We start from the raw sequence: 6,982 nt of genomic DNA, 5'->3' as shown, positions 1-6,982 counted from the left end.
TACTTCGTTTATCCTTATCTTTAGGGCTCTGTATAATTTAACGCGATTTCTTGGATTTTTGGCACCGTAATCGCACATAAAGTTTCTAATAAATTTTTAATACTTTCTATGCTTTATTTATAAGTTGCAGAGAAATGCGTTACTAATGACAGCTTGGCGATTGATGAAACCATATAACATTTACAATATTATAATTATTGAATTTCATTGTTTGAATCCAGAAGATTTCTCCATTTTTTAAATTTATTTTATTTATGAAAATATTAAAGCACAAAATAATAAAATTAATATTCTGTTGTTTTCTGTCACCATGGCTTGAATAAATATTGTTGACTGAAACGAAATCTACTTTTCGTTAACTATTTTATTGTTAAGTAAGGCTGTGCATAAACGAGTTAATAAATTAAAGTAGAATAAATATTTTCGCTTAACGGAGATATTTAAATTTTACTTTAACTTAATTTCTCTTTTGATCATTTAAAAATTAATGAATGTATAATTTTGTTATTTTTTAGTAAATTTCTAAATATACCACTAAACGTTTTTTTTAATTAAGTCGACATAAATTAATATATTTTTGGATGAAAAAATAGCAAATACGATAAAACTGTATAAATATGATATTTTTGTTAACCTACTAGTAATATTATTAACTTAACTCGTTAGAATAATAAGATTTTGTCAATTTTAATTTTAACTTAATTTATTTGAAAAAAATACGGAGTAGCTGTAATTATTAACTAGTTAAAATTTTTCAATAACTTAGTTTTAACGAGCTATAAAAAATATGAACTTGCCTAGGTGGTTGAAAAAGTAAGGAAACAGGTCAATTTTTGTAAACAATGAAAGCGATTGAAACTCGTTTCCTTACTTATTGAACATCTATCTAAAAAAGTAATTTGTTTATTAAAATTAAGTATTAATTTTATAATTAAAATAATTATTATCTAGTGCATCACTATATTTTTTTATAAATATTCAATAAAATAATATCGAAAATATATTTTAATTGAATAAGCTGCTTAATTTTAACATGGTTAACAACTTTTTTGCAAGTGTCACTAAAAGAAGATTACATTAAATAGTATTTTTTTCATTTTGACTATGGTTAATAATGTTTATTATGAAATCGTTAGAAGTAAGATTTTATTATTCGAAAGACCTTATTGTTATATTTTTTAAAATATATTTTGAGCACTGTTAATAATTTCTACTACGTACACCGTTACTAACTGGTAAAATTAACCTAAATTCAAATTCTCATTGAAGACAACACTACTTAGTGTACTTTAAATAAAGTTTATCTTATTAAATTGTTAAAATCAACTGCATATTAAACTATAAAAAATGCACACGCTTATAAAAAAAAATAAAAATACGCCGGTTAACGAGTGTATCATGGATACAAGGTCTTGCTGAATAATCGGCTAACAGTTACGCTGTTATATAGGAGAGAAGGAATGGTATGAGAAAAATGAGAGTTAGAGAATAAAATATAAATTATCGGTCTTGTGCGTATAGTTTTTTGTCTGCTAACTCAAGCTTTAAAATTGTTGTCTTCTAGTCCACTCTCTCTGGTAGTAACCAATACATTTTTCAGCAGACTATTTTAAAATGTGATGTTTTAAGATGATTACATAATTCTATTTCATTTTAAGGTAACGCACTATATTAAAAAAATTGATTTTATTTTTTTAATATATCCTAAGAGAAATGTCTTAACAATCTAAAAACTAATAATAATTTAACTTATAAAAGATACAAAATTAAATTATAGAAAAAATTAAACCTAAATCATTTTAAAAATATTTAAGCTTATTCTTTGAAATATATAGAATTTAGAATTTATATGTCTACGTATAACTTTATAAGACAAAATTAATATCAATATAAATTTATGATTTTTACTACTGTTACTATTATAAGGGTCAGTAATCNAATTTTAATTGCCTTCTTTTACTACTGTTACTATTATAAGGGTCAGTAATCCGTGTTGATTATGTTAATAAATATAAAAATAAGTACACAATAAAAAAGTATTGGTGAACCATCATATTATTATTATCAATATAATACAATAAACTTTGGTAGACAACTATAGATAAGATTTAATGTCGAGGTTGAACGAAGATGGCCGATTGTCGAGGGTACGGAGCAGTTCCACAAGTCGTCATCGCCACCGCCGTGGTCGGTACTCGTGGGGAACAGAGCCAGTTGAATGCCGCCGTGTCGTGCCTTGCGGTCCATCGCCGGTCCTGCGATCATCCTAAGCGAGTTACACGCTAGTTTACTCATATTCGGAGTATAAATAAAAAATATAAACTGTAAAATAAATTAAAGAGAAGTTCGCGAGGATTAAATTTCGCAAAATAAAAATGAGTTAGACTAATTCTTTCCTTCATTTTATTTTTATCAAATTATTTTTTGTAGCCCCTGTATTATAGAATTTATTATTTTATTCAAACAGTATTTTTTAAATGTGGCGTCTTTATTAGTATTGCGTGCAATGTGTCTGTCAATCCTTCCGTCATAATACCTGATGATTACTTTGTTATTTGATTTCTATCATTTTTATGCTGTCATCTTAAAATGTGTTGCTGACGAATTGGGATTTTTATGTTGAGATATTGGTTTGTGCATTATTACATTTTTTTATATAATTTTACTTTAAAAGTCCGGATTAATATCTAGTTTGTCTCAGATAACATTCCTCATTGATATACAGGGTGTTCAGTAAGTTAGGAAACAGTTAAATTGTTACAAACAATGAGTACAATAGAAATTCGTTTCCTTATTTACTGAACACTCTGTATATTTTTATAATGATACACAAAACGACATTATTCTTCAAATCATTCCGAAACACAAAGGGCGTACTATGATATTAATCCGGGTTTTTAATGTGAACAATATAACAATATGCAATGTTTTATTATTCTTAGTTGTTAATCAATGTTTCGGGGTGCAAATAGAATAATTTTAAATTTGAATATTAAATATCTTAAATAGTTTTAAAATTTTAAAAATATATGAATGACACCCCGGAACTCAGTGCTGTCGTGTATGTCTAATTAAAAAAAAAAGAGTTAGTTTTTAATAAAAAATTGTATACATTTATGATTTCAAACAAAACTATAAAATATAATGATAACAATCGTCGTCCCTTGTTGTGTTTAACACCAACGCGTATTTAATCCTAAATATGTTTGTGTAATATAATAGTCTATAGGATATAGGCTATAGGCTATTGGCAATTGTTTTAGAAAATTTAAGTAAAACTTACAGTGGAAAATAAAATATTTGACTCGCTTTTTGAATGTCAGTGTTGCTTGGAGCCATTCGATAATTTAAATGGTTCTCATAACGACTGAAATATCTGTGAAATTAAAGTGAAATTACAAGTAGAGGTTTAGAACTTTTGTATGAAAAAAACAAAACATTATATGGGGTTAAAGTTGCGGTATCAAAGTGGTAGACGAGAACAAAGCGGATCCAAGTGGACAAGGGACCGTATGAAACTTAAAGAATGAAACAAACCTTTAGTACCTTTTTTGTTCGTGGTCCTATTATTTTTTAACTAAAACCAAGTACTATTATAATTATCTAACAATGGTCCAATTGTGATGAGGTTAAGGTGCATTCTTCTTAAATTAATTTACATCACTATTTGGAGTCAAAAGAATAAATATCCGTTTAAATTAATAAAAAAAAAAAACGTAAAATCTAGTGCTACTTTGGACTTTAGAAATGGAGGAGGAGGTGTTCATTTAATATTCATTACTCGTATTGTTCACTCTCCCTGTCACAACTCGGAGAGCATTTCGTTTATATCCGCCCCTTATTCCGAATACTGATTAATTTTGCTTCGACAAAAAAAATGTCAATTTTAGATCTATCTAATATCCCAACTGTTTTCCACCATCGTATTGTCTGTAAAACCTTAGAAATCCTTGTGTTGCTTTTATTATGTCATTTTGTACGGTTTCTGTAGTACTAACTGAGATGTTATTTTGAGTATATATGTAATATGTATTCATGTAATATATTATATTTGTCTCGGTTTTCCTATTCTGTCTGCCACAAATTTAATTTTTCTACAACCATCTCAATCGTAATTGGTTTTTGTTTGTTTTTTTTTCATTGTCAAGAAAAACCATTAAAAATTCAAATAAAATGATAATTGTTTGAATGAAAATATAGAATACTCAACTTTAAACCGTTTAATAATTTATTATTGATATTTATACAGACGTAGCTTTAATATAATTTGTTGGGGTTCATTATTAAAATCTTCCAGTTATTGCAATTCGGTTTTATTTTATTTATCTTCAGTATTTAATTTTTTAAGTTTATAGGATGGATAATAAAGTAGAACATAAGATGAGTTCAAAGAGCAATCAATTCAGTAGACGATACCTTAATGAAGTTAGTTTCAAAAATATTATCATTTTTAATGTTTTTATTGGACACTAAACATAATATTATATTGTTAGTTATACTGTAGTCGCCAGTTATCGATCGGTAAGATTATTTTGATAGTACTCATAAAAATAGTGCATAAATATTTTACGGTCTTTCAATTTTCAAGTAATTACTGATCTTATATTTCGTGCTGAATTTTAGTAGATAAGACTAGAAATATTGTTTATGACGACTCAAAAAAATAATTGAATGCATAATCGTTGAAAAAAAGAAGCTGAAACTGTCATTTACAAAATGATGGTGGATAAAAAACAGACATCTACTCCTTACCTATTACAAATGCCGCGTTGCTCTCTCTTAATCAACAGTGGGCGTTGAACATTTGATAATAGTTTTGACAGGTCATGCCAAACAGATTTGTTCGAGTCTAACGATGTAGTGTGTAATAAATGTATTGTACAACGGTATAATATTGCGAAGATCGTTTTTTAACGCAAATAAAGTTTTGACGGGGGTAGTATGCAATTCATTTTTGGTCATACAATCGATTTCTGTTGTCCTAGTACACGCAACAAAGACGGTAATTGTTGTCATTTATTTGTCACTGGAAATTTAATATTTTTTTGCTTTTGGCCACTTATTATGGTTATAATGTTATAATGTTTGTTCAGTGTTAATCATTTGTAGTTTTAAGACAAAGAATAGCGACGCGCCTAAGATAAAAAAAAAATGACGTAATGTTAAAATACATTGATTATATATAAATTATAGGTCTCTGTCGCTAAGACATGATATAGAAAATTTGAATAAAAACATTTTAGTTAAAAGCTCCGATGCTTGAAATAACACAAAAAGGAACGCATGAAATTATGATTGAAACGTTATGTTAAAACAATACAATATTACATTCATGTATAAACTAATAGTGGAAACCTACTATATCATTCAGCTTTATTCATGCAAACTCTTGAACGATAAAACGAGTAAAACAAACAAAACAAATAGTAGGTAGCAATAAAACGATTTATACGGTAGAATAACGATCATACACTTTATTTATTACCGTTAAATGTGCATTGTGCGAATAAAAACAAAACACTATATTGTTCTTGTGGTTATTAAAATCTATGATTTTATCTGTCTGCATGATATTAACTCGAGAAAAAATTATGGAGAAATACACGATGGACAGATCGTGTATTTATAAGTTAATGAATAAGGTGTCAAGCGAATGCGTGCAGTTATTTTGTGGTTTTTTTTTCATTTATTAAATGTAAACCCATACGTTGGTTGTTATTCGTTAGGGTTGATTGCAACCGCTGCCACAAGATGCATAGGGTTTAATAAAATTCGATAATATTTGAGCGCTATATGGAGGTCACCTCGTGTATAGGAAGGGATGGAAATGTCCGATCAAGGGATATAGACGGTTTGTCGACCTGAGTTTTATCAGAAATTTGTTTTTTTTCCTATCCGAAGTACATCATTTTTGGTAGCTAATAGAGGGTTGTGAAATATACATCGGCGTGGTGCTGTTTGTTCATCATCAATCATTGAATCGACTGGGTGGGGTGCCATCGTTGTGAAATTACACTGACTCCTAATCCTTCTGTATACTTCCTATCTATAGTTTTGCAGGAACCACTTTCATTTAGCACGTCAATCATATAATATTATAACGTATATGAAAACAAAAGTTTCCCACAAAAACCTTTATACTGTTAAATATTATAACTTAAAGCTTGAGCTATATATGGAAGTACTTATGAGCTGTACATACGAGTACTTTGCTTCATTATTATTGCCGTAGAGACATACTTAACTGTTTGGTAAGTTTTGACAAACTGCTCAATTCTCATTAATACAATTTAATTGAATCCATTAGTAATTAAAATAATATACCTGCCTATTGTTAAGTTTACATTGAAGATAAGTAAATTGTTGATAGTTTATTTGATTGGTTTATCTTTGAATAGATAAGATACTAAAATTTTTATTTAAAAAGCAAATATACATTGAAGGTAGTGTTAAGAATTTAACAAAGAAATAAATGAAATAACTTGTTATTTTAAAAATATAACCTTTTACAAAACAAATAACTTATGCATACTAAATGTATTCAGTAAATGTTAAGTGTTTTTTTCTGATAAATCTCAAAGAATTTTAATTGCCTTCTTATGTGACATAAATGTCATATTTCGCAACTTTAAATTTGTAAAATTTAATAATCAAATAAATATTGTTATAATTGTTCAATAAATAATTTTTCTGGACTATTAGAATTAAATGATTTAATATTTTAAAACTAATAGATGTGAGCTATTTATCAGATGTTTTCTACAGATAAATTTTTTGTACATTTTTATTTTTAATAAGAAAAGTAAACTTAATATATCTTTTGTAAACAATTAAATGTGCTTTGTTTCGATTTTTTTTTAGAAATTTGCTGATTTGAATTAAAATTTTTAATTTAAAGGTCATGATTTTAAAATATTATATTATAGTACTGAAATAATATGTTACTATACTCAGTAGCTTCTAGTTGGGTCGAAAAGGGTAT

General features: G+C 27.3%; 1 long non-coding RNA gene across 2 annotated transcripts; it reads left to right on the top strand.

Annotated features, from left to right (window-relative positions):
* The first annotated feature begins 2,183 nt into the window (after window positions 1-2,183).
* On the top strand, window positions 2,184-6,422 carry LOC126909342 (uncharacterized). 2 transcript variants are annotated; one of them, XR_007705014.1, is made up of 4 exons: window positions 2,185-2,630; window positions 4,356-4,425; window positions 4,494-4,521; window positions 4,624-6,422. It is a non-coding gene; the product is annotated as an uncharacterized LOC126909342 (long non-coding RNA). The 2 variants fall into 2 exon arrangements; XR_007705013.1 differs by having other exon boundaries at window positions 2,184-2,630; window positions 4,356-4,521.
* The last annotated feature ends 560 nt before the right edge of the window (window positions 6,423-6,982 follow it).

This window comes from Daktulosphaira vitifoliae, unplaced genomic scaffold, assembly GCF_025091365.1.
Source record: "Daktulosphaira vitifoliae isolate Bord-2020 unplaced genomic scaffold, ASM2509136v1 Scaffold_283, whole genome shotgun sequence".
Classification (NCBI taxonomy): domain Eukaryota; kingdom Metazoa; phylum Arthropoda; class Insecta; order Hemiptera; family Phylloxeridae; genus Daktulosphaira; species Daktulosphaira vitifoliae.
Note: the sequence above shows the minus strand (reverse complement) of the source record. Positions and strands in the feature narration are given on the sequence as shown.